Consider the following 26083-nt stretch of genomic DNA (forward strand, 5'->3'; position numbering starts at 1 on the left):
CTCTCTCTTTCTCTCTTGGCACTATAAAAATCTCGGTTCCGCTTCCGTCTTGATGCCATTCTTTTCCTCCGAACAACCTCTTATTGCTGCCCCTTAGTTTTACTTTGTTACCAGATTGCGATTGCGTTGCGATTCTTTTTTTTTATTGTTAGAAATAAAACGAATATCGAGAATGACTACATTATGAGACTGCGAGATGATGCAAGAGCGCAGGTTTAATTGTTTTTTATTTTATTTTTTTTTGTTAACAGAAGAAATGAGCAAAAATTCACCGGTTCGCAATAGCGAGAGAAAGTACGTCTCTCTGCGCGATGTATCGACTACGGTTCACGCGCAGTTTCTTTAAGTAAATGTCATGCGATCTATTTTAGGAGACTCGTTCAATTTAATCTCGATGTTTATTATTTGTCCGTATATTAAAGTGCGCATAGACGAGGCGCGGCGCGCACCAGCTGGTTCGATCGATCTCTGAATCTTTTATTTTTTTATTTTTTTTTATTTTTATAGGCGAAGTTGCAACGTAATCACGCGCCTCGTTAAAAATACAAACCAGTACCGGTAATTAACAAGTCAGTGAAAAAATAAGAATGCGGCGCTCCCTCTCATTGACCGCGTGCTCTCTCTCTCTCTTTCTCGAGAGATAACTTATTTATCTCTACGGTTAATTATCGCGTTCTGCTAGACTGGACGTCCGCATTCTCTAGTTTCTGTCGCGAGCAATCGTCCGCGAGCAATCGATTCTCGGATCTACGATCGATTTTTCTCTCTCTCTCGTCGATAAACCGATCCGCGCGCGATCGGTTTCTCGATTCGACGAAAATCGAAGAGAGTTTCCGTGTCGCACACGTGTGACCGGCGGAAGAAATCAAAGAAAAACCGAGGCTGGAGGAGGGGGAGGGTCATCGAGGCGTTGAAACGCGTTAAAACGCTCCTTTACTCTCATCTCCGCAATCTTGTTCGCTCCTGTCCCGCTTCCTCCTCTCGCGAGATCGCGTCGCAGACGGAAAGAACGGAGAGAAGCGGTCGCGGTCACTCTGAGAGCGAAGAGAGACGAAGATGAGAAAACGCGCGCCACAAAAACCGATCGTTTCCACGTGGAAAGGAAAGGGAACGGAATGACAGGTTCTTCGCGTCGCCTCTCTTGGAGGAAGTCGGACGCGACGAGAAATACACGTTGGCAAGTGGAGAAACGCGCGCGCGAAGAGACGAGTATGACTCAGCCCTACTTCGCGGTCGGTCGTCGTGGTCGGTCGGGGTGCAAAAGAAGAACGACGGATGAGGACTCGAGGGGGCGAGAAGAGAAAGAGAGAGAGAGAGAGAAAGACATAGGGTCGTAGAGAAAAGGTGGCAAAAGAAGGAAACAAAAGGCGATCGCGTATGAGCGGCAATTAGCCCCTCTAATGGCGCGCGAAACAAAACAAAAGAGCGAAGCGCCCGAGCTCAAACACAATAAAGCCCGCGCGCTTCTCGCTCTTCCGCGCGAAGAAAAGAAGGAAGGAAGAGGAAAGAAGCGAGGGATGTGCGAGAGAAGGAGGAAATAAAGAGCCGGGAGGGAACAATGGCGCGCGAGCGGCCACCGCGCGAGCGTCGTGCTGCCGTTGCTGTTTGCCGCTGTCCGACGTCGCTGTCTTTGCCCTCCTCCCCCTTTCTCACCCTTCCGTTGTTTGCGCTTTTCTCGTTTTTTTTTCTTCCTTTTCTTTTTCCTTCCTCTCTTTTTTCTCTCCGCCTTCTCGCCGCTGACAACGCCGAGCGGCCAACTGCTTCCGCGAGCTCGGTGGAGAAGGTTCGCTTTGGAAAATTAAAAGTCGCTAATGAGGCACGCGGAGATGCTAGCTGGCGGTTGCTGGTGCCGGTGCTCATTAGGATTTCTCGCTGTCTCGGGACAACTTTCAGGTTTCCACTTTACTGCTAATCTCTTTCTATACACGGTATACTGCGCCAGTCTCGTTCTCTCACATTGTGTTTTCGCGCTCAATGAGTTTTTGAAAACACAGCAAAAGTCTTTCTTCCGTCGAAATAGCAGGAATTAAAAATTCACCGCGTGTCGGTAAAATTCGCCAATCGTTTAAGAGACAAGCAACGCTCGCCCGGTGCGAAATTCGCTCGCGAGAGGTATTGTGCGAAGCAAAAAATACAATTGAGAAACATTTTTTCCCGCGTTCGATACGACTCGATACACGTGTGTGTGTGTGTGTGTGTGTATGTCATACGTTGTTCCAGTTTTTACGAATTTACGATTGTAATGTGTGCGACGACATGGTCCGACGACGAGAGCGAAATTATTAATCGTCGCGAGAAGTTACAAATCGAACCCCATCGACGTCTGCGCGACATGTCGCATTTGCGAAATGTGAAAGCAATTAGTTCTGCGTCCGCGCGAACGGTTATGTGTGGCATACATCACGCGGCGAGAGAGAAAGACAGAAGGAGAGAGAGAGAGAGAGAGAGAGAACGTATGTATAGTCCGGGCGCTTAATAGAACTGTCCGTTTACCTCGTCATTACCGAGTCAATTATGTCCGCCGTGCTAGTGGTCTGCCATTATTTCGTCAAGCGCGGCACTTTATTGGATTTCGCGTTGTTTGGTTGCTCGGCTTCGCGTTTTAACGGATTATATCATCTTCGCGACGGGAGTTTCACCGCGCGCGGAATTTCACCGCCTCTCGTAAGGTCACCGGTACGACCCGTAAAACGTTGCGTCTACGATGTGGCACACGGCGCTCTGGAGTAAGGCGCATCCGAATGATAAAGGCCCCGGGGCCGCGCGTGTAATCGCCCGAGTATAAACCTTCGTCCCGGTCTGTAAACTCATATCTCGTTCCTTCTCCCCCTCTTCCTCTTTCTCTTCTGTGCTCACATAAGACGCGGGAACGTCAAAAACGCTGAAAATTGCGAGACATTTAAATTGATAAACAGCGCGCGCGCTGGATGCTCCTTTTACGTTGGTCGCATCGTTTCCAAAAAAACTCAGACATTCTAGTTTCGCACAAAGCGTTCTCGCCGAAATCGATTTCGGACTTTTAAAAAATAGAAAATAATCAACCGGTATATAACTTTCGCGTCAATAAACAAAAAAAAAACAAACTGTCAAAGAAGCATGTTACGCGAGGAATTATCGTTTCGTCCTCATTTTTTTTTTTTTTTTTTTTTTGTTGTTTTTTTCATTAATTCCGCAAGTTTTACGACGTATACGTAGACGATATCGGTCGCAATGCACGGATAGAAAAAAAAGACCGGTGGGAGGGAGGGAGGGAGGACGGAAGGGAAACCTGAGGAGGAGGAGCCGTTGGCAAGGAGCAGCTGACGCCTCGAGTTCTTTAATTAAAACTGACCGCCCGCTTTTCTTCCTCGGCCAAGCAATAACGAGATTTATTTCATAATACCTCCGAACTCGTTCGCCGCGTGGACGAGCGTCTGCAATTTCTCAGGAGATAGCATTTTGCGGAAAAATCTGATTAAAGTAATGATCGCGATAATGGCCGCAACAATGGAAGCAATCTCGCGCGTACTTCTGAAAGGGGGTCTTCTCTCTCTCGCGCGCGAGATCTACAAATACGATATCTGGCTACTTATATAACGTATATATATATATATATATATATATATATATATATATATAGTTTTTTTTAATCTCTTTTGCGCGGTTCTAATCTATTCGTCATTAATTTTCATGAGTAAGGGAAGAATTTCTTGTAATTACAGAAATGACGATGCGCGATCGCGTCGAGCAATCGTCGTCGTTGAGTTTCTCATCATGCGCGGAAGATTATTGATTTAGGATGTTACGCCAATATATATATGTACACATACACGTATAAATAGAGAACATGTGTAGAGAGATGCGATTAAGTGTACGTAGACACACATCTCATTCTTTCTCGTCTGCTGCTTAATTGCTTCGGAGAGATTGTATAACAAGTAGAAAGACTTTATATCGCGCGTGTGTGTATACGCGCGCGGGGCGAGTACATACGTGTGTGTACATACATACAATATATACACGAGGCAGATCGAAAGAGAAATTATAGGATCCTAATCGGAACCCGTCATCGGTGGTTCGTAACCACCACGTACACACGCGCACACGTGCATACCTTAACGTGAGAAATCGGCATGAAGAAGTAGAAATCGTCGATCGTCAGAAACACGTCATTACAACTAATTGGTGTGTACCGACGTTCGTTTCTAAATCGTAGAAATCTTTGTGGCGTGTGCAGTAATAATAATAATAATAATAACACTCGTCAAACGCGTCTCTCGCGGAAGAAATGCCGTTCGGAAATGTAAATAGCGCGCGAAATCCAAATGCGCGCTACATTTTCTATCTTAATGGAAAATCCGTTGCTACACTTTTCCGCGGCATTTGTAGCGAGATTAAGATTTGGAGCTGGTTAAAACGCCTACGTGAGCGCGCGATTTGTTGCTCGTCGTATTATTTGTCGTTGAAAAAAATCTGTTCGTAAATTCGAATCGCGTTCCCGTCGAGAAAAAAACCTCGTCGGACGCGTGGGCGATTAGCGTGCAGGGGATTAGCGAGGGGTGAGAGAGAGAGAGAGAGAGAGAGAACACAATAAAATTTATTACGCTCAAAGCGTATCTCGTAAAATAATGATAGTGCGCGTAGCGGTACAGAGAGCTGCGCGCGTTCACGCGAATGCGCCATTTATCGGCACTTGCGACGAAGATTATCTCCACATCGCCAAGGGTACAAGGGTGATGGCGTCGGTCAATTATCGTCACCGCGCAGGAAATTTAATTGATCGTGATGAACGATCAAATTGCAGGGGAAGACGAGTCGTCGCAGCCGGTCGCAATGTTTTTTTTTCTTCCATCGCGCGCGAAATTAATATTTGATACATCATTATGTTTATCCGCGTCAAAGTCGGTGTTGTTTTGCAGTCGATTTGCTAGACGCGAGACGCGAGAAGACTGGAGCGTCAAGAATAGCAAGCCGACGTTTATGGACAAAGTCTATTAATACACGGAAAAAAGTTTTGCTTATAAAAAAAGAAAAAGAAAATTGCCAAGCCTATTTTTGTTTCGCCAAAACAAACGTTCTGGTGATGAAAACAAAAATTCAGACTCAACAAATTAATCTTGCTGGCCATGTAGTAATTAATTTCTTGCTTATTTAGCAAATCCTTTTTTTTTTTTTTTTTTGTATATAATTTGGTGATATTTTCAATTTTATTACGTAACCTTGTTAAATGCGTGCAGTGTCGCGCTCTGCGAGATCTGCGCGTATCAACGCCGACTCAAACCAACACGACGAGCGAGCGTAACTGTAAATCGCATTTTGCGCGCGCGTGAGAGAGACGATTAGAATATATCTTTTTACGACGAGCAACGCAAGGAGGGACGCGCGCGTGATTTATCAAGCCCAATTAATTCTGCGAACCGCGCGACATTATTGCGATCTCGTAACGATCTCGTCGTTCGCCTCTACGACGATTGACATCGAGAGGTTTCTCTTCATAATCATCGTCCGTTGAAATGAGACTCGTCGTCGTCGTCGTCGTCGTAGTCGTCGATCGATCGATCGATTGGCGACGAACCGTTACGCGTTGTCGACGAAGCGATAAGAGGGACTGAGTGTCTGTTAAAGTGCGCGCGCTGGTCAACGTACCCGTTATTCTTGTTCACCGATTTGCATATTCATAATGTTTCGCGCTGTAGTGCGCCGTAAGAATGCAGAAAAGCGACCGCTCGTCGAGTGATCGCGGTCTCTCGAATCCATCTTCAACCGGAGGGGAAAAAAGAGTCGTCGTCGTTTTTCGCGCGCGGCATCGGTAACAGTCGACGATAAACTTGAAATCACTTTTGGATCGATAAATCGTCAATTTGTTTTACGAGGAAAAAACGATACATCGCGCAGAAGAGAAGTCGCGGAAAGTGAGGTCGCGGTCAAAAGTTTTGACTTTCGCACGAAATCTCGAGCGGCTGTGAGATTCGAAGTTGCCTCGAGACGAACGCTCAGCTGTTCCGGACACGTGCGCGCGCGGTTGGCGCGGGGGCGATAGCGCGGCGCACGCGTGTGCGTGCGTACTCTCGGTCTCGTGTGTAACACGCGCGTGTATTCGCGGGCAAACAAGCGCGCGCGCGTGCACACACACGTACACATTCGCGCGCTTGTACAACACACAACCACCCGGTTTACCGGGCGTCGACGCGGCGGCGGCGACGGTGTGTGCATGCGCGCGTACGATCCCCCGCTCGTACGTAAGTCCGTACACGTGCACCCACACACGCGGCGGCACGCGTGTGGCGGTCTCTTCTGTGTGGAGACCCAAACGAAGGGAGGCAAGCCAGTAAGCTCGGGCGCGCCGAAGCGGCGAGAGCAGCCATTTTACTCGATTCCGGGTGGAAAAGCGCACCTCGTCACGACGACGACGACGACGACGCATCACGTCGACGCCGTCGGCGACGACGTTCCGTATAGCGCCGCGTTCGTCGCGGCGTCGCGACGCGATAACGCAACGCGACTTCGACATTGGCGGTACCCGACCGCCCGAGGATTACCGTCGACGACGGCGCTCTCTCGGGAGGATACGCGGTTGTCGTCGCCGCCGCCGCCGTCGCCGCCGCCGCCACCACCGCGTGCACGTGTATCATCACGCTTGCAGTGAGAGAGAGACGAGCGGGAATCGCGACGAGGGACGAAAGAGAGAGAGAAAGATAGAAAAGCGCGACTCTGTGTGCTTTCGTCCTTGTCGCGCGCACTACCGCGAGTGGAGCGAGAAGAGCGTGCGATATATAGGTGTGTGCGGACGTGCAGCGGCGCATCCACCGCGCGAAGAGATCCGCGAGTGTGAATGTTGCATGCGTGAGAGAGAGAGAGAAATTGAGAGAGTGAGAGAGAGAGAGAGAGAAAGGGTAGAGATAGAAAGCGGAAAGAGGGAGCAAGCGGAAAAGAGACACACACACAGAGAGGGAGAACTCGAGGCATACTCGGGTAGCGCACGAGGTGAGGCCATTCGTTCTGCGCAGGACCGTTCAAATTCGCCGCCTGCTTTGCATACCGCGTTTTCACCGACCGTCCGCCTTCGCGTCGTCCCCCGGTTTCATCCGCGACCCGCCCTTTCGCGATTTTCCACGACCAACCCCCTAGGAGGCACTCGGGACTGATTTCGGCGCGGTGTCTCTCGACTTGCTTGCGTTTCTCTTGTCGCAACAATTTTCTCCCGAGCAATATTATCTGGCAGACCAGTTATTCAAACGTTTTCAAAGCCACGCGATATGAAAAAAAATATATATATATATAATAAACATATTTTTTATGTAAAATTAAATAAAAAAATATTTCCCAAAATCTCAGATCTGAAACTACGCCAGCAGCGAACGTGAATTACACACACACGTACAGCGTCAAATTTTTGCACCGTTTCGATATTTTTCCGATAAATACGTCTCTAAATCACGGATAAAAATTTCGCGCGACGTTGTTTACGACGACACTATCTCGCTCTCTCGCCGCGCGCGTCAGCTGTTCGATCTCGGAGAGGAGTTTCTCTCACGCGAATTCCTTTGCGAAGGATCCGCGGAATTGCGGCGTGGTAATTTTTTTCTTCCCCTCTCTTTCCTCTCTCCGCGTTATTTGTTAATGGAGAGCTTCTATATTCCCCGATACGATCTTCAAATGATGCTCGTGATTACGTCGCAAACAGATCGATTGACATCGTTTGATTACGCTTCGAGGCGGAATTCCGTAATGACCACTCTCGCGAACGACACAGACCCTCTAAGGCCGTCACGTACGTATATCGATTCGAAGGCTCTTCACGAGGTCTCAACACGAATGACAAGACGCGATATGTAAAACCGATCGTTTATGGAAACGCAATCGATCGTATGTTGTTTTTTTTGATTTATTAAAAGCATTTTTATTAAATGGAAGATTTACAGAAATGCGATCGAATGAAATATCTCTATCGTCGTCGACGATACGCGCGTTGCGCATCGAGAGAGAGGGGAAGATTTTTCGGCCATCTAAAAGCACAGGAAATTCCCCGACTCAATTACTTCTCCTCCCCCTTCTTTCCTGTGTGTCCCTCGATTTACTTGCAATAAATTCGCGACGAGAGAAAAAATGATATTTCGCGAGCCAGAGGACGCGCCGATTTACTGCGTAGATTGCGCTTTCGTTGTGTATACGTGTATACGCGCGTTACATATTATATTTTGACGCGATGCTTTCGAAAGTCTCTCCCCGTCGGCTGCGACCGACCGCGTTAATGCTGTCTTCTCGCGTAATGAGCGACTTGGCTCCACCGGGCGCATATTTTCTTTTACGACGCCTAAATATAATCTTAACGATGTTCTTATGGCTCTCTCTCTCTCCCCTCCCTTCCTCTTTCCCGTTAGAAGTGCGCGACTTCGCGAGAAATTCGAAATTCCGCAAGGCCTCGGAAGTCGTCCGTCTGCCACTTTGATTCGACTCGATCGCGTCCTCGAGAGAAAAACTCGCGAGACATCGACTCGTCTATTTTTACCTTTTGCTTCTTGTGTGTGTGTGTTGCGCGCGCTTATGTGTGTATGTGCGTATGTGCGCGACACACACGATAACTTTTTTGATGTATTTGTGTAGCATTCGATCTGAAGAACACACGCTGCTGTCCAGTGAAATTGTAAGGAAGTCGACTCCATTAAAATTGCAAGAACAAATATTTGACGTAACACGTTTTCGTTCTTCTAATCTCACCAAACAGTAGCGTATCTTCTTTAAGCTGCTTCGGCGCAATTTGAGCGGCTAACGTCATATTTTGAAGTAGTGTAGTTTTTTTTTTTTTTTTTTTTGTTCGCAGATCATGCGCTGTGTGTCTCTCACTCACCGGAATCGTGTGTGCGATAATAAATACACATTTGCGTCGCTTTGTTTGTTTTATTGCGCTCCTTTGTGCAACTTGTCATTGTGTCATGTGCTTGTGTATTTATTATTTCTGTTTCATTTGTAATACACGTCGTAAAACGCGCGGATACAAATGGCATGTTGCTTCGAATACTCACTGCGGTCGTTATTGTAATTTCTCGGAGGAATGTTGCAAATTGAACATTAACGCGATTGAATATTTCCGCGCATCGTTCAAACGCGATAAAATTTATATTTATACGCGCGGAAATTATTACACGTGTTATACGTACAACCGCGTATTATATCATCGTGCACAAAGATGTGCGGACTTGACATCGCAACTATTGCGTGGGACACACGTTCCACACACGCGGAGATTCCATATAGGTATTCATTTCCTCGGTACATATCTTCTTCCCGCGTTTTCTGTTTTTTTTCCCCTGGGACTCGTCACGATTAAGAATCGAAGTCACGTAGCAACGAGTCGGCTGTCGATCGTCCGGCGATCGTCACGTGTCAGCCGATTTTCCCATAAAACCCGCGGAACAACTTTCGATCGACGGCAATCAGCGATTATTATCCGCGTGCTCGACGATCTTCCTCGAGACATCGGATCGGGCGCGCTTCACGATCGCGTTGGATCGTGCCAACTCTTCGGAACCGGTAATTTTCTCTACGACTCGCGAGAACACAGCGGAAAGTTAAATACCGATCGTACAATATCGCGACAATGTTTTTCTCTTAAAAAGAAAAAACAAAACAACAATTATTAAAAAAAAAAGCGTATTTTTTCAAGAAGATCGTTTTTATAACACGAACCAGGATTTTCTCATTAACAACTTCGCTATCCGATTGTTCTGTTTTTTATCGGAGGAATTTTTGTACAAAGAAGAAAGATTTTCCAAGGATTTTTCTCCCAAAGAAAATGAGAATTCATAATTTCGCGAAATGAATTCCCATCGGTTTCTTTCGATTCATCTATTTTTCTCTTCTTTTTTTTTCTTTTTTTTCTTTTTTTCTTTTTTTTTTTTTTTTTTTTTTACTGACGTCGCTCTCTCGCAATCGCCCCTTTCGACGGGCGCCCATCCATTGCGCGCCGTTTAATCCTACGCGTTCGCTCTTTAGCTCGGGCGAAAAAGCCCATTAAGAGGGAAGAAATTAAAGCCTCGCTGTGTATGCGCGGCACGAGCTTAAGGGCGTTCGCTGCCCGATCGTTTCAATCGAGCTTCGTACAGAGTCGAAACGATGTCTAGGTGATCTTAAGGCGGTCGACTCCGCACCGCAAAGACTAAGTTAATTAATCCCGTATTTGAAAATCCGACAATTTTCCGCGCACACGGCGCAAGTTCGAGAACGGGACCGGAAACGATTGGAAATTAATGTTGAATTTGAGAGCGGCGAAAAAAAGTTCGATATCAGCTTGATCAAAGAAATCACAGAGACGAGAGAAGAAATCTAAAATATTCGGTACGTATCTACCGATGAAAGGAAGAAGAATTTTAGTTAATCAGAGTTAATGTTGACTGACGTCGACGCGGAGGCATCGAGAGTCGAGGCCCGAGCTCGATGAAAGCCGAATCTCGCCAGAGAGAACTTCGGTCAGAAGTTCTCTCTCTTTCTTTCTTTCGCTCTTCCTCTCTTTCTCGTTCGCGGTGTACCGTCAAACGTAAATGAAATCTCTCTGCGCGCTGGACTTGAATCCGCGCCAACAGTTAATTAGACATCAATGCGAGTTAAACAGATTCGGCCGTGGTGTATATATCGAAGGAATTATTATTGCGTCTCTTTCGCGAAGATAAGACAAGCATTCCTGTTCGAGAACACACATAGCGAAACCGTGTTGCGATATCGCATAGCGTGTCAAATTTACGCGACATTTCGGGCGTGTGTGTGTGCGTGTTTTTCTCTTTTTCTTCACTGACCTGACACGCGCGTTTTCGCAAATGAATTACACGCAGCGTGCGTCGAATCTGGTAACTCGCGAACACACTCGGCACGAAAGGAAGATGGGCGATGAAACAGCGACCAAGAATGGAGGAACAAGCGCAGAGGGTGAAGCGAGCGCGCGAAAGCGAGAAGTCGCGCTGTGCGCGAGAACGAGACGGCGAAATATAAAATAGCGGGCGGTGCGTACCGGTTAGACTATATGCTCTAATTTTAGGCGATTGCCTCGCTCCCTCGCCCAAGGATTATAATTAGATACAGAAATACCCGAACGCCGTCGCCATCAGCCACCCACCCAACCGACCGACCGACGACGTTCGGAGCGAGCGAAAGCGCGGTCGCGCTCGAGTTCGCGAATCGAAAGCTGCGCGCACACACACACACACGTAGCGGCCGTTTCTCTACGCCTTTGCATTGCGTTCGCAATGTAGTCAGTCACGGCGACGTTACGCATTCGCGGCTGTCCGTTCAGAAATGACTTCTATTGAGCGCTTGAATTTGAATGGCGTCTATCTTTAATAGAGAGCGTGCGAGAGCGAGAGAGAGGAGAGAGAGAGAGAGAGAGAAAGATTTTTCCGCGTAGCAAAAATTCAAAAAAAATTCCCGAAGAAAATCCAATCGCGTTAGATTAACATTCGACGTAACAAAAGCACATTCTCGCGAGTCACGACATGTGAATGTAATGAAAACTTATCTCTCCCGATTATAATTCGAATGTAAAATGCTCTTGTGGAACGCGAAGCTTTTGTACAGAATAAAGGATTTTATTTGCTCTTGTCTGTGTGTGTGCGCGCGCGCGCGCGCGTGTGTTTGTTACAGTTTCGAGTAGGTACAAGTTTGCTAATTCGCGCACGCACTATACCGCACTACGTACCGCATTAAATGCAACATCCGTGGCTTTGATATACCAAGCAGATATAAGTGTGTCATTTTATTAAGTTGCATGATGAATGCATTTTTCTTCCGCCATTAGGACACGCCATTTTACATGTGTGTGCGAGCGCGCTCGCTCGCAGGCTTTTATAATAAATTGCGGAAACCGCCGTGCGTGACAAGCGAGTTTATACGTAATATTGTTTGGCCAGGCTACATTCTAATGCGAATCAAGAGCAAAGCTAATTTTAAGGCCGCGAGTACACGGCGCGCAAACGCGAAATTGCTAATATGCCGCTTCTGTCGCCGTGAAATACGAGAGGCCCGTTTGTTGTCGCGCAAAACCTCGCACAATGATATGTAATTACACAGACTTCGAGATGTATATTAACTTTCTCTCTCTCTCTCTCTCTCTCGGAACGTTAGAAGATCACCTTGTACAAAGCTTCTCTCTCGGCGAACCTTATTTCCATTTACGGGGCCTTCGAGAATCGTTAGAACATTGCTCGAGAGAGAAAGAAAGAAGTTCCGCCCATGTAAAGGTCGCGAACTTCTTTCTTAGGAACTGGCGATTGGTTACGCGGTACGCGATCGATGCCGCGATTCTCGGGAATCCCCGGACGGTTCGCCTCATCATAATCGGCAAATATTTATTCGCGACGCGGATAAATAATTAATTAACGCGGCGAATGAAGGAACGAACGGAGCAGCTGTCGAACGAACCCCCTTCCCTATCTCTCTTTCTCTCTCGCCCTCTGCGCCCTTTCCTTCTATTTGTGGCAGAGTCTAGTCTAATAGAAGACAGCGCAGGGCTCGTTTGCCACGGGCAGGAGGGATGGGGGAGGAGAGGGGGTAGCCACCCCTAATGCGGGAGAGGTAATTATTATACGAACCAATCGATACTTCGATGAAACGAATCGCCTTGTAGCACGAGGAAAAAAAGGCGCGCTTCGACGAAGTCGGCGGGCATTCGAACGCGCGGAGTCGTTAACAACCGTTCGTTTTCTCTCCGTGGAAACTTGTACGCACATTGTTGCGCGACGATAAATCATTGCCCTCCGGTTACAATGGGCACAATGAAGCTCGGACGTACGCGCGTAATTTTTTCGAAACGACGGTGCGTGCGAATACGCGGAACGCGCGTACTTACGAACACTTCCGATTTGTACACGCGATTTGTAATTGTTTTAGCAAAAGGAAAGGAAAAAAGGACGCGTTTTTACATTCTCACAAATAGCAGCGCGCAAAATGCGAGCCGATTTATTTAAATTCAATCGTTACAATGCGTCGCATTAGAATTAAATACAAATTGTAAAATATGATCCGTGAAATTATAAATACAGCTAGTGCGGTTATTCAGACGGACATTTTGACACCCCATATATTTAGTCTATTTGCCAGCCTACTTAAATCACACATTTGGCATTAAACACAGCGAAGGTTAGTGAGACGAGAAAATTCCTCCAACGTTGTATACGTTGGCACATGCGTGTGTCGGTATTGCCGGCGCGCGGCCAGACGAAACTATTAATAATGCCGATAATTACTAATTATTTTTAAAAGCGCCGGGTCGAGAAGCGAAGTTTAGTTTATTTCGGCACGTGAGCTCACTCTCACTCCCCCGCGACGTCTCATGACGTATGGAAATTATTGCTTTGTGTATCAGAATATACTTTGCGCAAAGGTTACAAATTTTGAAAAATACACTTGTTGCAAATAAATAAATAAAAGAACATACTCGAAGAATTATATTCTTTACGCGTCCACGCGCGGTCCACGAGATATCGAAAAAATGCATTCCGATCTCCGGGGGGATAACCGATCGCCATCGGCGCGATACGCGGCCGCGCGACTGCGCACCGGATTGCATTATGGTGCGTACACGTTCGTTGTAATACGGAGCCCGGCCGGTCCCACAGCCCAGCCTGATTGCCGGTTAAAAGATCAGCCAAGTGTGACAGAGCCGTTTCTCTCTGGCGGGCGTACATACTAGTGACACATACGAGGACGACGAAGTCGCGATGGAAGGCGAAGACGGGAGAGAGAGCGGGGGGGATGGGGGGCCCCGAGGATTCATGGTCTCTAATTTTTACGGTGTAACCAACATGCGCGTCCCGTGCCGTCTATATTTACAAGTACAAGTAGCCGGTCATTAAATCCGATAATTAATCACAATCGTCTCTATTAACGGGAAGACTTAATTGCTGTTATCCGCGCGCGGCGCTCCGCTAGAAGAAAGAGAGAAAGACATCGCGGCGGGGGCGGGATTGCTGGAAGAGGCCGACCCAGGATGTGCTGAAGAATGGGCCAGTCGATCCGGACACGTCTTTTCCCTGCGCTTCGAACCGGTAGCCGGTGTTCCGTTCATCGTGCGAAACCGTCGACGAAGTTCCAAGACGGTTGCAAGATTGCGAAATAAATTTTCTTCAACACAACACTCAATCGCCGCGACGATTTTTTTTTTTTTTTTTTTATCGCGACGGAGAGAAGCTGAACATATCCATCTCATCTCTCGCGTTCTGTTGCTCGATTGTAATCCATTTTTCCCTCCCCCCGGGCTTCATCGATCGGCGCGCTCTCAACATCGTTTTCATCCGTTCGACAATCGACCGCGGCTATTAGCTACCGGACTCATTAGCTCCGCACGCTGTGTACCGAAATATTTTTGCCCAAGTAATTATGGCTCGGCAGCGCGCCGGCGCCGCGGCTAATTCGCGCGCTATCGCAAAAGTGGTGGACGCGAGTCACCGTGGCGGCGGCTGCTGCTGCTGCTGCTGCAGCAGGCGCAGCAGCAATGTAGCAGCGGGGTTAAGACCCGCAGTTACGTTCGCGTAAGTCTCGCAGGCCGAGAGAGACTCTCGTACTATACGGCAACGGAATATGGCCACACGCGGTCGTTCGCACACACACACACACACACATGAGTATCTTTTCTCGTATATTCGCTGCTCGCTCGCGCGCACGCATACACACACAGCCACGTAAGCTCGTACGTGGCTATCTACTTACTTTAGTGGTCAGCGCGGAAGAAAAGAATTAGCTAGACGGGGGCGCGTCTCATCTAGGTCACCCACACCGTCGTCCGCACGGCCCGATACGTACACGACGGCAAGCCGCACACACGCGCCCACGTCCGAGGAGCCTCATTACGGGAGCACGGTGGCGAGGGGGTGTGCAGCAAAAGAGGCGAGCGTTAATTAAGAACAGACTCGCCACCCTCTAAGTAAGGAGCTACTGACCAACCCTGCCGCTCTCCTCTCACGTTCCCGCGAACCTCTCTGCTGGCTAGCCAGCCACCTTCCGCCTCGTTTCTCTATTCCTTCATGGTCGTCTCGGCCACGATCTCACACCCTCTCGTCTCGAACTCCCGCTGCGAAAGGAAAAGCTGGAAGGAACCGGTGTGTGAGGCAGGCGAAGAACGAAAGGTAGGAGGAAAGAGAAAGAACCCCCGGCACTTACGTTTCTTAACGTTGTCGGATTAGATAGATTGGACGCGACTTTGTATGTATCGCGATGATTAGAAAATGGCACGGTGTCAAAGAGGCGTTTTAGATTGTCGAGTAATTCATCGGCGTGAACTGTTCTCGAACCACCTTTCTCTCTATCTTCTCGCTCTTCCACGTCTCTCGGTTATGATTTCGCTCATTCTCTCTCTCTCTCTCTCTCTCTTTCTCTCTCACGCTCTGTCTGTCTGTCTCTGCTGTTCGCTCTTCGAGGAGGGAAAGGGTTCGTGACGTGTAGACCTCTTTCCTTCAGCGAGAGGAGGAACAAGACGGAGAGTGACCGCGACCGAAAGTGGCAGAGAAGGATGATCGCGTAGGAAATTAACTAAGATACCGCAATATGCCGCGCCGTGCACGTAAGTAACTGTCACACACGAGTGGACAGTTTGCGAGAAAACCGAATCGTCGTCTTCTCCAACCGACTTCCTTGTTGCCGATCATCTGGCGGGAATGCGCTATTGATTAAACAGCTTTTTTTCGGAAGTGGTTTCTCTAACATCTTCAGTTTTTGAAATTTGAACCATCTCTGAAAAATATTACGTCTGGTATAAAATTTATTTTCCAGGCTTTTTATGCGACAAATAATCCGCGCTACATTATAACGCGAATACAATGAGTTTTTGCGCAGACGGTGACACCGCTGTCGATTGGCGTTATTAGACAAATTACATCTTGTTAACTTGAATGATTTTCTTTAACAACGCGAGAGCGTTCGTGAATTACGACGCAGCGGCGATCAGCCGATCTCGTCGTCGTGACGACGACACAGAAGCACACATGTTGCCAGTGTCGCAACACAATGGGTGTCCCTCTTAGAGACTAAAAAAAGTCACCCAACTGTTCATCCCCCCCTCTTACGTGAGCCATAAGCTGGTCCGAACTAGGGTGAGCCGCGCGCGATTGTTTCCAACAGGTTTGTCAGCTTTTGTTTCAGTCCGTTCTCATGCGCGGCGGAACTGGTCATTGCTCGAACCCCAAAAACGGTTGAACAATGACCCTTAGGGCCGTTACATCGCGCTTGCAATAACGACCCCCATTACCCCGAACTCAATGACAGAGAGATCTGGACGGCTGAGAATTAATCCAACGAATTCTAACGGCAGGACGGATGATGAATTTAAATATAACGCGATGAGATCTTGCGAAACTGGGGTCTCCGCTTCCCCCTTTTCTCTTCGCCTCTCTCTCTCTCTCTCTCTCTCTCTCTCTCTCTCTCTTTCTCTCTCTTTTTGTATTGTTGATAAAAGAAATTTTCAAGAGGCTTATCTCATCATCGATCGCATGACCGCGTAATCAGTTTCAGATTCAGATTTTATTATTCAGATTTGTGTTGAAGTTACTTTTTAGACATTATTCTCTTAATTAAAAAAAGATTTTAGACATTATTCTCTTAATTAAAAAAGATAAGACTTTTATAGATATGAGTATTTTAAGATACAAATACATTCAAGCTTTACTTTTATCTTTGACAAATATTTGTCGAGGCTACTTTTTGCAAGTATTCTTTTTAGACATTATATATTCTTTTAATTTAAACAAAATAAGATTTTAGATATGAGTATTTTAAGACGTAAATACATTTAAGTTTTATTTTTATTTTCGACAAAAGATTCTATTATTCTGACTTGTCGGAGCTACTTTTTGGAATTTTTGGACATTATTTTCTTAATTTAAAAAAGTGAGTATTTCAGATGTGTATTTTGAAGATATAAATTACAGCTTAAATGCATTTAAGTTTTATTTTCACTTTCGACAAAACCCAATTAGGAAATTTGCTCAGAAATGTCTCACTCGACTCTGCGAATGAAATTTTGCGAAAGCTTGCTGTCGAGCGTTTTGTTCGTCGCTCTAGATTCTTCAAATATCTTTCCCGTGCATTTACGAGCGAGAACTTAATGAGACGAATTCGCCAGGGTTTTCCCCGGACTCTCTTATATAGACGGCAAGATCTAGACCGATATCAACCACCAACCCTCTTGCGTAATCCTTCCGTTTAGACGGTAGAATTTCCATCGTTGGAGAAATCTGATTTCGTATGCTTTATTTATATGTGCATGGAAATCGACGGAAATTACGTTAACCGTCTCCTCGGCTCATAATCATCGTCGTGACTTGACTTCGTAATGTTCGCACACCTTATAATGGTCAACATTAATTTTACTGCCTCATTCTTATACATGGGACACGCTTCGAGTTCTTGCTGAATTAAATGTCACGTTGCTCCGGACGTAAAGTTATTTTAAGTGCCCTTGCTCCGAATGGACAGATATACAATCAACGCTGGATGTATTTTCAGGTCGAGAAAATACGGTCACGTGTAATTAAAGATCGCAATTATGTGTTTGTAAATGGGAATTTTCGCTAATAAAAAAAACAATTGAGAAACACGCGAGGTTTTTGTTTAACCGTTTTTCCGACAAGTCGAGTTACGCTGAAGAACTAACTTCTTCGCTCCCATGCGAAGAAAGCGCGAAGACGCGCGAGCTGACGAATCCGCAAATTAAACAAACACCTTATTGACACGCTGATCCCGCGCCAACGATCCTGACTTATTCGCGAGGGTGAGAGAAAGACGGGGACGGAAGAAGACGAAAACGATCGCCTTCGAACGAGGCCGCTTCGTTCAGCGGATAAGAACGGAACGCGGACACAGAAGAGAGAGAACGAGAAGAGATGAGGGGGAGGGAGACAGAGAAGACTCGGCAATTCCGAATGAACGGACTACACCGCATACAGAGTCTTAGCAGGACTTAACGAATATTGCCGTCGATATCCAAGAGTCCCCAATTCTGCACTCGTTCCCTTCGAATTTCCTTTGTTCCTCTCGCGCGCGCGTCTCTCTCACAGATATCGTCTTCTCTTCCGTCAATTCTCCGGTCATCAAGTTAATTTCGCGCGAATCTCATCTTCTCCGTGCTAATATTCTCCGACAGGTTCGAATTTCAACGGAAATAATTCTTCTTTTTTCAATAAATATTTTTTTAACACAAAAATTCATCTCGAATGTTTTTAATTTATATTTCGTAAACCATTTCTTTTATTTCCTCTGACAGTTTTGTTTCGATACGAATGTAATTAAATTTAAGCGGACATTTGGGAAAATTTTTGGAGAATGAAATACTCGTGTTTTTTTTTTCATGCTTGAATCAGTTTTTGTTTCGATGAATATCGTGTACGTAGCGATGTTAAAAATAAAAACAAAAAAAAGGGAACGTAGAGCGGGCGTGCGCATTTACTCGTGTAAATTAAAGCGAGGCGGATTCTTTGCTACATTACGGTTGTCTTTCACGTATGTATCGCGCAAGGGTCGAAAACGTCTCAGACAAACGGAGGCCAGAAGGAGCCGGACGACAACCCAGATAAATTAGTGCGGGTAATGAAGACTGAGCCTCGTGTCTGATTAAACAAACACAGGGAAGCGCAAATAAGTGAGAGAACGTCGGGAAGACGAGAGAAGAGAAGAGAAGAGAAGAAAGAGAGAGAGAAAGAAAAGGGAAGTCTGAGAACGGTGAAGGAAAGAACGCGCGGCGCAAGAAGAATCTGTGATTCCTCGGACCTTTTCTCTCATTTTACTTCCAATTAACTTAAGCAGACTCAGTAATACACCGCACCAGGTTATTGTCCGCCATTCTTTCCTCGCCTTTCGTCCGTCTTCTCTCTTTCTCTCTCTCTTTTCCTTTCCTTGCTCGGTGAACTATGATGCAGAGAGAGGAATTTACTTCCTGACAGTTTAACTCGGAGCGAATTTACACAGTATAAAAGGAACTTTTATAAAACGCAACGTTTATCTTAGGAAAACTAAAATTACCTTCTTATAATAATAATAACAATTATTATATACGCATATGTGTGTCATTCATGCTTTTCTATTTAATGTTTCATAAAATTAAAAAATACACACTTTTTAAAAGCAATTTTACCTCTTAACAAAATATAAATATCTTTGCGAAGCATTAATTCCTCAGCGAATAAAATTATCGTCAACGATCGTTGGCAAATTTTACAATTTTGTTTTCTTCACTCGAATCGAGAAGTTTAAGCGCGAGAGAGACACCAGGTGTCTCAGACATGTATAACATCTGCATCGCGCGCGTCACGCCGGGATATAAATTTATTTATAATCCTCGCTTTTTTTCAATGTGTCCACGCTGAAGAATTGACGTTCGCGGCGCGCACGGTCTGATTCTGGCGCCCTAGGCGAAAAAAAATAAATCCGACGTTAATAATTGCCGAACATCGGGTCGAATATTCGGCGTCGAAATCGGGCGCGAGACAGAGGAGAGGAGGGTCGTCGCGCGACGTGACGCGATGTTCGCAAGGACTGTTCAAGTTTAAACGAAAATAAAAATTCCCACCGCGATACTAATTATAGACTGCGCTCATCGAAAGACCGACCGACTAAATATCCGCCGATACACATATACGCACTCGTCGCAGTTCGAATTTTTCTTCGGTGACTTTCGCGACGACGACGCGAGGCACGTACGAGGCGCGCAACGGCGCTTCGCTCTCGTCGACCGATAAATCGCGGAAAATTAATATCGTTTTTATCGGCGCCAAGGTAATTAGCTGCGGTGGCTATCGCAAGAACGCGAACGCAAACGTGATCGAAGTTGGTTATCGTATTCGTGTGCCGATCGAGATATGCATACAATGAAACGAGAGAACCGTTGTGTGGTGATGGTGGTAATATTAAATTACAAAAACTTTTAATATATGTCGTGTTTTTGCACGTTCGAGTGTGTCACGGTTTTCGTCAATGTTAATTAAGATCAGAAAAATTTCGATAAAGTATCACATCGGACTTTAAACAGTAGTGTGTGTGTGTTCTTGAGGCACGAGTGCGCGCGCGTAGTAGCGCCTATTTTGAATAAATTCAGATGCATATGTATGCGCGTTTGCTATAGTTTTTTTTTCCTGTAACGCGCGAGAGAAGCAGAAGAAGGTATAAATATTTTATTAACGGAAGAGGGGATTATAGATAAGCGTGTCTGCGTCACGGGAAAAACGAGAGACGGAAAGAGAGAGAGAGAGAGAGAGAGAGAGCTTTATTTTTTTTTCTCTCTCTCTTTCTCTCTCTTGTCTCTTAAAAAGAATGCTTTGCGTGCGCGCGGAATGTATTATATTTATTTTCTGTTTCTCGCATGATTAAATTTATAGATAAACGATCTAGCGCGCGCGTGCGAGACGTCTCGCGCGTCGAAATTTATTCCGGCTCCGTCGTTTCTCTCTTGAATTCGACATCGTCGTTTAATGCAAATTTTTTTTTGCGTTTTAGATTTGTGCGAAGGATGTGACGTCAGCAGAAGCTCGTAGGATGAAGGTCGCAGAACGGTGAGTCACTGATTAATCAACATAGCCGTCTCCCTCATCGCGGCGATAATTATTTAACCTGGCAATCGAAGTAATTACCGCTCGTATTGACACACCTCTATCGTTCGTCTCGCATACGTACGTACGTGTGTGTGTGTGTGTGTATGCGCGCGCGCGCGCAGTTATCTTTCGCGTCAGATCGGCGCGAATCGATTTACACCATTAGAATGACTATTCGCGTATCTGTCACCGCCAATCAAGGTGGTCTTATTCTTTAACGAGTGGGGTAATATATATATATAGTAAGGCTGCGTGCCGGATTATGATCGCGAAAGGTTGCACGAACGTACATAAACTGGACGCAAATAGTGCGGCATGCCGCAGACAAGAGAAACTGTGTCGCTATTTAAAAACGCCTTTTTTTTGTTTTAGAGCGCGCATAACAGCGGTGTCAATTTTTATTAGGTCGGCATATGTTTTTCTTTTGTTTAATTATTATTATATTTCTTCTACGGTTTATTTATTTACATTGTTGAAATTGTTCGACAAATAGTCGTATTATTATTTACAGTACTAGCACAGGCACGTGCTACGCTGTTATTGTTTTTATTTTAACGTGTTGTGCCAGTAAACATAACCTGTCATCGCGATGACAGCTAGTATATACATCTTACAAATCATATAATACACATGATGTACATATGAGAGATGTCAGAAATAACGCATAATAAATCAAACTGGAAAAATAGAAAAAGAGGCAAGTGGAAAAACAACACGTGACTAAAGTCACGTGTTTTTAAAAACGTGACTAAAGGTCACTAGACAAGAAAAAGAGTAAAACAGAGAATATATATATTATATGTAATATTCTATATCTATATATAATATATGTATAATATTATATATATATTATATATATACCGTAATCACATGACCAAGGTCAGTGACCTCACCGTAGTACATATATAATACATATAATACAAGGTGTATAATATATTATTTTTTCTACGGTTTATTTGTTGAAATTATTTGACAAATATTATTTATAGTATTAATTTATAGTATTAAGTTAAGATATTTTCTTTATTTGTTTAATTAATTTTTTTGATTTTTATTTGTTGTTAATTACTTAACGAATCAAATTATTATTTATAGTGATGTTAAGATTTTCTTTGTTTAATTATTATTATTTCTTTTACATCTTATTTGTTGGTAAAATTATTTGACAAATAGTCGAATTATTATTTACAGTATGACGTTAAGATTTATGTCGATAGCTCTCGACAGAACGATTCTGTTCGTCGCAAAAGCGGGGCGGAAACGCTTGAGATACACGCGCCGCGGCGTGTTCTCACGTGCAAGAAGGATACGGTCGGTAACAAAAAAAAGAAAAATGGATCCCGGCGCAAAGAGAGAGTATAAGAGCGCTCAGTACTCGGAAAATATACTCTGTTAGTGCACCCATTAAAGTGGTATTGTACCTATTAAACGTAATTTCACGCGTAGGGAAGAGAGCGCTTCCCGTGCGCGCGCGCTCTATCGAAGAGGGCGATGCAGCGCGCACGTGAGCGAAGGGTCGATACATAAATTTTTGCCACTTCCAAAATTTTCCCGTCGACATTTGACGCGCGTTAAAATTACGCAACTTGTGTGTTGTTGTTTGTGTCGTTCTTCAAAGAACCAAAGATTCTCGGCGCAACGCCATTTACAAACAAAATACAATACGATTTGGCGTACAATACGTATCGCGCGATATTGTACGTAATTTCAGCTAAATGAAAAGAGACTCCTCGCGCGCACGCAGTCCTTGCCGTTCATAGAAGGAAGAGTAGATAAAAGAGAAGAGAAGAAAGCAGTGAGAGAAAGAGAGAGAGGAGAGAAAGAAGGGAGTTTCACTACACTCGCGATGCCCCGGGGTGACGCGAAATCACTCAGAGAGCGCCGGCCGTTAGTTCATTTTTGCGGAGCGTTTACAACGTCCTGTCCACTCGCGTAGCATCGTTCTGGCATTTCGATGCATAATAAACGACCGGTTAGCCATTATGCTTCACGGCTAACACCTTTGTCCCTTCTCTACGAGGATGCGCAGCGCGAAAGGGTTAAAAGACTTCGCACGGTGGAGAAAAAGGATAGATCGCTGTGAGTGAATCTTCTTCGTTCTCTTCGTCTTTCTCCATCTCTCTCTCTCTCTCTCTCTTTTTCTTTCTCTTTTTCTTCCTTTCTGTCTCTCTCCTTCTCAGTTTAACATTCGTATGCAATCCGACTTCCTTTGTGGATTTTCTTTCTCAGAGAAGCATCTAACGAGATGCCGAAGGAAAGGAGAAAGTCACGCGCGATGCGAGACGAAGAGAGAAAAACGATAGATAGAAAGCGGAGGAGGAAAGCCTCCGCGAACAAAGTTTAACAAAAGAAAATCCGATTTGCAACAAGCGTGCGCGCGCGCGCAAAAGATCATACAAAATGCGCAAGACGTGCGTCTCGGTGCGAAAAACGAGAAAGTTTGCGAAACACTTGAAGAAAAAGCGGTTTCTGATTAATAGTTGGAAACTTGAAATTTGTGTTGTTGGAAATAGCCGTACGCACTGGAATTAAGTAACGTTTTGCAAAAGTAATCTGAGGACGTGTGCAGTTTCGAACGTAAATCTATAAAATCTCTCACCGAGTATTGAAAATTGTAATTTTAACTTTGCTCTTTGTATAAAACTTTTATTTATTTTTCTTTTACACGTGTATGTGTAAGATTACACGCGCAACAAGCTTTTTGTAGACTAATGACATACAATCGATTATCGAATTCGTGTCCGACAAAAAAAGAAAAAAGAAAATCGAGATGCACCGAGGTGCGGTGAGGCGATTATTTGCCCAATCCATTCATAATGGATATTGAAGGGCGATTTCAATCCGAGCTGCGAATGAGTTCCATTTACGGCAATTACTGCAAATTATTGCGGTGCAAAATTTGCGAAATTGCATCGCGAGAAAAAGTAAAAGGGCATCGTGTGAAACTGCAATCTCTCTTTCTCTCGTCGGTACCTGTAAAGGTTTAGTTCATTGCGAAATGTATAAAGAAATACTTTTACATTTTGAAACCGTAAACAATTTAACATTTGCTAAAATTTTAAGGAAAAATAATTAAAACTCAAATTCAGTCAGAAAAGTTTGGAGTCCAAATCTTATGACAGATTATACAAATTTTGACAAATTTTGTGGATTATATAGGGTGTTTGAAAAATTTTGACACAGCCGAAATGTGAAGATAAATTGAATTAATTTGAACCGAAAATTCACGTACCATTTTGTAAAACAATAGTTATTGAGTAATTAATTAATACATGTGATCCAATGAGAGCGTGAGAAGCGATGGTTCGGGCTCTGTGTATAACTTTTAGTTGTGAAAATCAGCTGATCGCAAAAAGCCAGTATCACGCGCCACTCGCTTTTTTCGGACATTCTTTATATACAGTTTTATAAAATTAAAAAAAAAAGATGTATTAAAAAAAAAACAAACTCGCGTATTTCGACTATTTCAAGGTTTTGAAAAGCGTCAAATACACTTCGTTCGACCGGAGTACACCTGTGCGACACGCACGAATCGCGGAAAAAAAAAGTTAGAGAGGCGCGCATCGGAGCGATTATTTGCGCAGCGCGCAGTTATAATGGATACGGAAAGGCCGGTTTGAATCCGGCCGAATGGGCGTATGAATGGTCGCCGTTTAGCGTAATTATTGGCGCATTGTCTACGGCACAATGCCGGGCGCGAAATTGGCATGCAAAAATCGGATGCGATCCCATTGTCGGCTATTGTTCGATCCAAGCTCCTGCCGCGCGCGTTGCTCCTCTCTCGCCCTCCCTCTCTTCTCGACTGCGTGCCCTCAGTTTTCGGATATTTCGTCACATATTCTCTCAAATCCCGAACGGCAATAGATTTAACACTAGAAAGCGAAAGGAATTTTCCGAAATACGTACGTGTTTGTGTCGAATATGCGCGCTCACGTAAAGGCAGAACGTGACTGTTAACTAGCAAATGTACTTTTATGCCGTAACATTTTTTAAAGATTTAAACAGGCTGAAAATGTTTTTTTTTTTTTTTTTTTTTTAGCAACATAGACATTGAGAACACACAAAACGCTTCTTTCACACAAGTTCCAATCAAGAAAGTTAGATTAGGCTAGCAGAGAGAACTAGAAAAATAAAAGAAAACGAAGCAAGTTTTGTCAGAATTATTAGGCAGAGAAGACGGTTCTTCTCGTCGGTCTTGAAAGCAACCACGAGCTTTTTGTGCGGCCAGATTGGCGGCCATTATACCCACGAAATTGGGCCTTAATTGTGGCAACTTTAATGAGTTGGGTTGTGCTCTAATAATGCATCGGCACCAACCAACGAGCACACATAGTGTCTTTCGACGCCGCCGTGGTCCGTTGGTACCGGGTGATTCTTTTCACGTTGTCTAATTTACATTAACTTGAAAAAAATTGTATTTTATGTTATTTTATTATATATTTAATTTTGTCAAATTTTTATCAACTTTTACAGATAAAAATTACAAAAAAAAATCACAGATAAAAATCTTGAGAGTGAAATCGAGAAAGTAAAATTTACTTTACTATACCACGTCCAGTAAAATATTATTTTTCTTACTTAGTTGATGTTCATACGTCTAATTAGCACTTCAACTGCAACAACATTACCGGTAAACATTTAAGAAAAAATAAATTTGAAATAGTAAAATTACGACGATGTTGACAGTTGACGTATTAAAATGCTTTGTTTACGACAATATGAAACGGTCGGGACACCCGGTAGAGATGGGGGGCGGTAGAGAATGTTACTATGTGGCGATGTAGCATTATTTAATTGCTCTTCCGTTGTTTTTTCGTCGCCAGATAATTTGTGTACCTGGCGGCGGTCTTTCTGTCTCCCCCATCTCTCTCTCTCTCTCTCTCTCTCTCTCTCTCTCTCTCTCTCTCGTCTGTTTTTTTTTCTTGTTGCTCGGGATGTGGTTATTGGTAAAAGACGGCAAAGTGCGTAAAAGAAGGAAAAAAAAATGTTTCCGAGAGAAAGAAAGAGGAAAACAACGGGAGGGACGAAAATTTGAAAGAGAAGGTGCGGTCGGCCTATTCCTAATTGCGCGTAATTACCTATGGAGGCCAATTAGCTCAGATTGGTCGGACGATGCGCGACTAGCCTGAGGTCTTCTCAGGCTCCAAACCTTTCTTATCTCAAGCGAACTCACGCAAAGGAAGTTACGAATTTCGATTTCTTTTTCCTGCGCGATGCTCGGGTCAAAAAAATAATGCGACTTGAACTAATTTAATGTACTTTTTAACACATCACATTTTTTTCTCACAGAATTTAGTGATGAGAAACGATTCCAAGAATATAAAATTGACTTGAGAAAAATGACAAATAAAAAATAATCTTTTCGTTGTGAAGGTACGAAATATATTTATCTACGTATTGGAACCTTGGGTTTTCCTTTGCAATAATGAATATTGAGTTTTTACTTGTTTTTTAAATTAATGAATTAAATTCAGATTGTATGAGCCGTTTGCAGGATGTTGTGCAGAGAATGTGCTTAAATATATATATATATGTATACACAT

At 44.5% G+C, this 26083-nt stretch overlaps 1 protein-coding gene across 2 annotated transcripts in view; it reads left to right on the forward strand.

The window, feature by feature from the left end:
- Positions 1-26083, forward strand: part of LOC109853107 (zinc finger homeobox protein 4) — a 307047-nt gene that overhangs the window by 45099 nt on the left and 235865 nt on the right. Inside the window, exons 1-2 of one of the 2 annotated variants that reach the window (XM_020424879.1) lie at positions 6933-6963; positions 20446-20501. The gene's annotated coding sequence lies outside the window, so the exon portion shown is untranslated. Of the gene's footprint in view, positions 1-6932; positions 6964-20445; positions 20502-26083 lie in introns of those variants that run through there. The other variant, XM_020424878.1, reaches the window with a different exon arrangement.

Source organism: Pseudomyrmex gracilis, unplaced genomic scaffold (assembly GCF_002006095.1).
Source record: "Pseudomyrmex gracilis isolate BER0280 unplaced genomic scaffold, ASM200609v1 scaffold_43, whole genome shotgun sequence".
Classification (NCBI taxonomy): domain Eukaryota; kingdom Metazoa; phylum Arthropoda; class Insecta; order Hymenoptera; family Formicidae; genus Pseudomyrmex; species Pseudomyrmex gracilis.